Here is a 5876-nt window from a genome sequence, read left to right as displayed (position 1 = left end):
GCTTCTTGAGGCTTGTGGCCCCCAAAATAACCTCTTGCATTAAGGATCCAGAGTCAGGATTCTCTTGATCCACTTGGTGGGACTCGTTGCCCACGAGCCCTCCCAGCGAGAGTGCAGAGCCCTGGGAAGATAGAGGGCAAAGCCTGGCCATTTGAAGAGGAAACTCAAAACTCTGCTGCACTGTGGAGACGCTCTCCTCTCAGGCTTTTACTCCAAGCCTTTACACTTAGCCATCACATCATACTTTCCTAAGTGAGATTCCAGTTTTTAAATCCTGTTAAAAAAAAAAATCATCTGTTAAGGCAGCATCCTTCCCTTGAAGCCTTTCAAAGTCCTTTCATAGTTCTATAGGTGTGAAGACTCGGCACTCTCCTCTAAGGGTTTATTCCCTGGCAGCCTCAGACCCTTTCTTCCCACCTAGGGGTCAGAAGGCAAAAGGAGACCCAGCCGAATAGGACAAATACAGTTATCACTCTGGGGAACTGGAGAAACAAAAAGCTACCTACACAGAAACTCAAAAGAGACCGTGTAGAGAAAGCTCCCTTACCATGAAAAAGTCTCATTCGTTTTAGTATTGGAATAATATCACATTAGAAAGATATATGTGAACAGTTCTTTACTATTTTTTAAATGCTTTCTAGAGCATTATTATCTCCTAGAGGCCTCTCAAACAGCTCTTTGGGGTAGATGTCATTATTTTGTCTGTTTGTCAGAAAAAGAAACTGAAGTTCAGAGTGGTTCAGTCACTTCTGCGTGACCAGCGTGTGAAGGGAGTCTGAATACAGAGGCCTTAAAATCCTCTGGTGATGGATAGTGTCCAGCAGAGAAATCTCCTTTTGTGGTCTCCCCACCTGCCCCGCTTCAGGACTGGGATCTCATTGATGGCCTCATCAAACTGGATTCGCCTCTTGGTGGGTATCGAGCCAAAAGACACAACCAAGCCAAAGATTGGGAGCAGGAAGGATTTATTACTTGCAGCGAGGAAGGAGAACACTTGGGGATCTTTCCCAAAACACTCTCTCCCCGAATAGTAAAACTGAGGAAGTTTTAAGCTAAGGGTACATGCATATTCCCGAGGGGGCTTGAACAGAGGAGAATTCAGCACAGAACTGGGGCAAAGGTTGACAGAGTCCAAACTTTAGTGGATTGAAGTCCTGAGGGTCAGAAAAGGTCAACATCATCATTCCATCTTCCACCTGGATGGGGCCTTAGTTCCTGCAGAACTCAAGATACACTGTCTGGCCAGGCTTAGATCACAAAATGGCTTAGGGTAGAAATGGCTTCTCTTATGTCAAGAAAGCCATGCCTGGTTCTCTTTCTCTGGTTCCCCTGGTTCCCCTACCCTGTCTGCTTACAAGTGCAGTGGAGCTAAGTCCACCTCCTTCGTTAGAGGCTAGACAAGCCCTGACAGCAGATGTGGGAACGCTGAGAGGTTCCCACATTTCTGCAGAGGTCCTGGCTAGGGGTCTAATGTGGGCCTGCTCGGGTCGTATCCACAGGACCACTGGAGGATAATCTCCTTTTCTAAGACCCCTCCTAAGTCTCCCTGGAGCCTAGTTTCCTCAGATGTCTCAAGCCTTTGCCTTTAGGCTTGGCCTGTTAAATTGCAAATTCCCCTGGGGAGAGGTCTAGTTAAGGTTCTCATCAGCCTTTTCACTTTAAGATAAACACATTTCAGAATCTTTCCTGGGGGTAGTTTTGTTGGGAAAATGCATGGCAGTTGGAGCTTGCACACTCCCTAAGAACGGAGAAACATGTCCAAAAGGAAAGGGGAGTGGAGAGGAGAAAACAGAGCAGGGGGTCTCCCATTCATTGAGCATGGACCCTCACTCCTGTTTGCTGAAGGTTTGGAATTATCTCTAGGAGGGCGGAGCTGTCAGAGTTCTTGGTTTGCAAGTAACAGAAAGCTACCCAGCTACGCTCAGCAGGGAAGGTGTATTGGAAAGGCTTTTGGGGGGAAGACCGGAGGATAGTTAGTCTGGGGAGCTGAGTACACAGACAAGAAGCTCAGCTATGCAGAGTCACAGGAAGCCCTCAGAACCCTGAACACATCCCTCCCCCACTGCTGCCTCCACCCAGGACAGGGTGCCGGGGAGAATTCTCCCCAAGGAGGATGGCGTGCTGTGTCAGTCAGTCTCCCAGTGGCAAAGGCCCATTGAGAGAAGGAGCTTCACTGGAAAAACGTTTCGCCCTTCAACCAGATCAGATGGATTCTAACCTCCCAACTCCAGGATGAGGCAGAGATGCTGTATATTTGGAATCAGGCAGACCTGAGCTCCAATCTTGGCTTGGCCACTTACTGGCTGCATGACCTTAGGCAAATGATTTCACCAGTCACGGCCTCAGTTTTCTCATCCATGAAATGGGGGTGACATTTTGTCTTTCACAAAATGGTTTGGGGGAGTTTTAAGGAAGTACAAACATAAAATAGCTGGCCCAGAGCAGGAGTTCAATAAATGCTCTTTTCCTCTCTCCTTCCATCCCAGGTTTCTGAATGTCCTTGACCCATCACATCTCCAGCTTGGAGCCCCGTGAGCACTGGCCACAGTGGCGGGAATGTCTTTGTTCGATGAAGGGAGGGAGGCTGAGACCACATCAGCATTTCTGCAGCAAGGGAGCACTGGGAGCTTAGATTTGGGCCCAAACAACACACAAGTGGACGGTGTGACAGCCCAGCACACACACATAGCCCAGCAACCTGCTGGAGCCAGAAACACCGCGCTCCTGGCTGACTCTGCCCACCTGAACTGAGGGGATGCCAGGCCAAGGGCCGTGGCTTTGTGGAGCTGACCACGTGAAGCTGACGGTATGAGAGCAAAGTAACAGAAGCAAGAAAGGGCAAGAGACTTTTCCCAGGCCAGCATTTCTAACTGTTTAAACCAAACCAAATATTTATTTAAGTTTGTAATACAGAAAATGTATTCTCTTCCAAATGCAGAAAAATCAGGGCATCTTAGAAAAAGAAAAAAGCCTCCCTTTCACATTTTCTTTATAGGATTAAAGTCAGAACATTAGCAAACCTGGTAAATACAACCTCGAATAAGCCCCTCAAAATCTTTCCCAGGTGGAGCATGTTTGGGGAGAAAATTGTGTCCAAGACCGTCTTCTACTTGCCTCAAGTTTGAGAACATGGTGGTTGAACACCAGCACCGGAGTTGGACAAAATATTTATACCTCTGCAGTTTTGAACAACAGACGTGATTTCAAATATTCCATGCCGTTGCCCCCCAGACAAATACTTGCCCAGGTTATAAATTTGAATTTAGAAAGATGCGGCTGGGCAGACATAGGTCCACTGTGTTAAGAGGCCCCATCAATGCTGGGTTTGACGGCTGGCCTGGAAAGGGCCTTGTAGAGCCTTATAGTGTGTCCTGGAGGCGCTAACAGGAAGCCAACACTTGCCTTGAAGGATGTCACTGGACGTCGCTTTCTTTGCGGAGGTCTAAGCCCAGGCCTTTTTAAAAAGACACACATGCTGTCCATGGGAATGCCAGTAGTTATGAGGTCCCTGGAAAATGTTTCCAGCAGAGTCTCTTGGAACATTTAGTAGCAGTTTTCCCCTTGGTTTTGATATTTTGTTTTGTTTTTCAATTCCCATTGAAAAACAAAAAACAGCCTGATGGGGCCTGTCATGGAAGTAAGAGTGAGACAGCAAGAGTATATTGGAGCAGCATGGAAACCCCCCTGTACACTCTGAGAAACAGAGGTTCAAATGTTCAAATCCCAGCAGGGCTGACGATGTTCAATCCCCTCAGGGCTGATGAAGGTCAGCCTTTGGGGCAGCCTACTGCCTAAAGCGCTCCCTTGCAAGGTTTCATTATCTTCATGGCAATACCATTGCACATTTCTATGAGAAACCGGTCCTTTAGCAAAACTTCACACACAAGTATAAATGACTCAATTTTTAAAATCAAAAGTTTACTCAGTTCCCCTTCATTAAGAACTATTTCCTTAACTCTTGTACTTACTTTTCATTTGAAATATCATTTAGATATTTAGATATATCATTTCTTTAAGTATTTGACGAGGATGCTGCCTTCAGATGTGTTGACCAGCAATAAGAAAAAGCCAAATATAGGGAGGGTGGGAGGGAGGCGCAAGAGGGAGGGGATATGGGGATATATGTATATGTATAGCTGATTCACTTTGTTATACAGCAGCAACTAACGCACCATTGCAAAGCAATTATACTCCAATAAAGATGAAAAAAAAGAAAAAGAAAGAAAGAAGGAAGGAAGAAAGCCAAATAAAGTGAAGAACAGTTCTTTCACTGGAGCCTAAAACTCCCTCTCCCCAGGCCTCAAATTTTGTTTTGTTTTGTTTTGTTTTTTTAACCTTTTATTTTATGTTGGAGTATAGTTGGTTAACAATGTTGTGTTCAGTTTCAGGTGTACAACAAAGTGATTCAGTTATACATATACATGTATCTATTCTTTTTCAAATTCTTTTCCCAATTAGGTTGTCACAGAATATTGAGCAGAGTTTTTATTTTGAAGTATTTTTATCATCCTGGCCGCAAGTGGTTGCTTAGCAACTGTTCTTATCAACGATTCATGTTTTCTCCTGATTGCCCAGTAAGAGGATAGTACCTTTGGTACCTTCTATTTCTTCTCTTCCAGATGTAATAAGAAACGATTTTTATAAAAGGTAACCCACAAGAAACATAGTTTCCTTTATAAGCACAGCATCTTACCATCATGCAACTTCATTGGAAGATGTATAATAATTAGAGCTGTGCTTCCAACAGTGGTTCTTAAACATTGATCTGCATCAGAATCTCGTGGGGAACTTCCTAAAAGTACAAAGATCCAGGCCCTGTCCTATTTCAAAGAGCTAGAGGCTCTATATTCTTTTGGGACACACCAATGTTGGAGAATCACTACCAGACCCTGTATCCACTTGTAACAGAATAACCAACCAAAGCCCTGGTTCCCAAGTGTCCACATGCTGGTGCCCATCAAAATCAGATCAATGCTTGACTTTTCACAGGGGTACTAAGGAGATTTCTCCAATGCTTAATTACAACAGTGGACCAGAGCAAACAAGCTCTTAGAGTTTCTGCATCAGCTCATGCGTCTGCGTGCTGTGCACTCAGAGGGGCTCAGGGGTAATGTTTGGGTCATGGCTCCCAAGAGACACAATCTACAAGAAGATCAGAGAGAGAAAGGCAAGGCACACCAAGGGGAAAACAAAGTCCAAGTCTGGCTTTCTCCGAAGCAGAGATTTCTGTTAGCTAGTAAAACTCACTCTGCAATCGCAGTGCTGTGAGACACTGAAATTCATTGCAAAAAATGCTGTTGGCATTTCCTTCTCTGGAGACTTCAGGAGTTCATTAAGCCCTCTCTCTGGAGGAGTTTAAAGAGCAGCTCTGGCTACACATATGTGACTTGAAATTCTGTGACCTTCAGAGAGAATCAGGCTGTTTCCTGGATGGGCTTAGAACATTTTCTCCATCCTACAGCACTGGGTCAAACAGGCTGGTACAATTGAAATGCAACTTCTCCAGACACAAGCAAAAAGAAATAGAAAATGTGGAGAAAGACCATGAAGGCAGAAAATACTCTGGACCTTGACAGAATTTCTTCTCCCAAGTTAATTCCCCCCACACCCTGACATAAAGAACAAACTGATAAACTTTTTTGCTTTAAAAAAAAAAAAAAGACATTTACTAGTGGTTACCAGTGGGGAGACCCAAGTGGGGAGGAGCAAAATGGGGATGGGGATTAAGAGGTACAAACTAGGGCTTCCCTGGTGGCGCAGTGGTTGAGAGTCCGCCTGCCGATGCAGGGGACACGGGTTCGTGCCCCGGTCTGGGAAGATCCCACATGCCACGGAGCGGCTGGGCCCGTGAGCCATGGCTGCTGAGCCTGCGCATC

Source organism: Lagenorhynchus albirostris, chromosome 18 (genome assembly GCF_949774975.1).
Source record: "Lagenorhynchus albirostris chromosome 18, mLagAlb1.1, whole genome shotgun sequence".
NCBI classification, from domain to species: Eukaryota; Metazoa; Chordata; class Mammalia; order Artiodactyla; family Delphinidae; genus Lagenorhynchus; species Lagenorhynchus albirostris.
The sequence above is the reverse complement of the archived record's forward strand: the minus strand, read 5'-3'. Positions refer to the sequence as shown.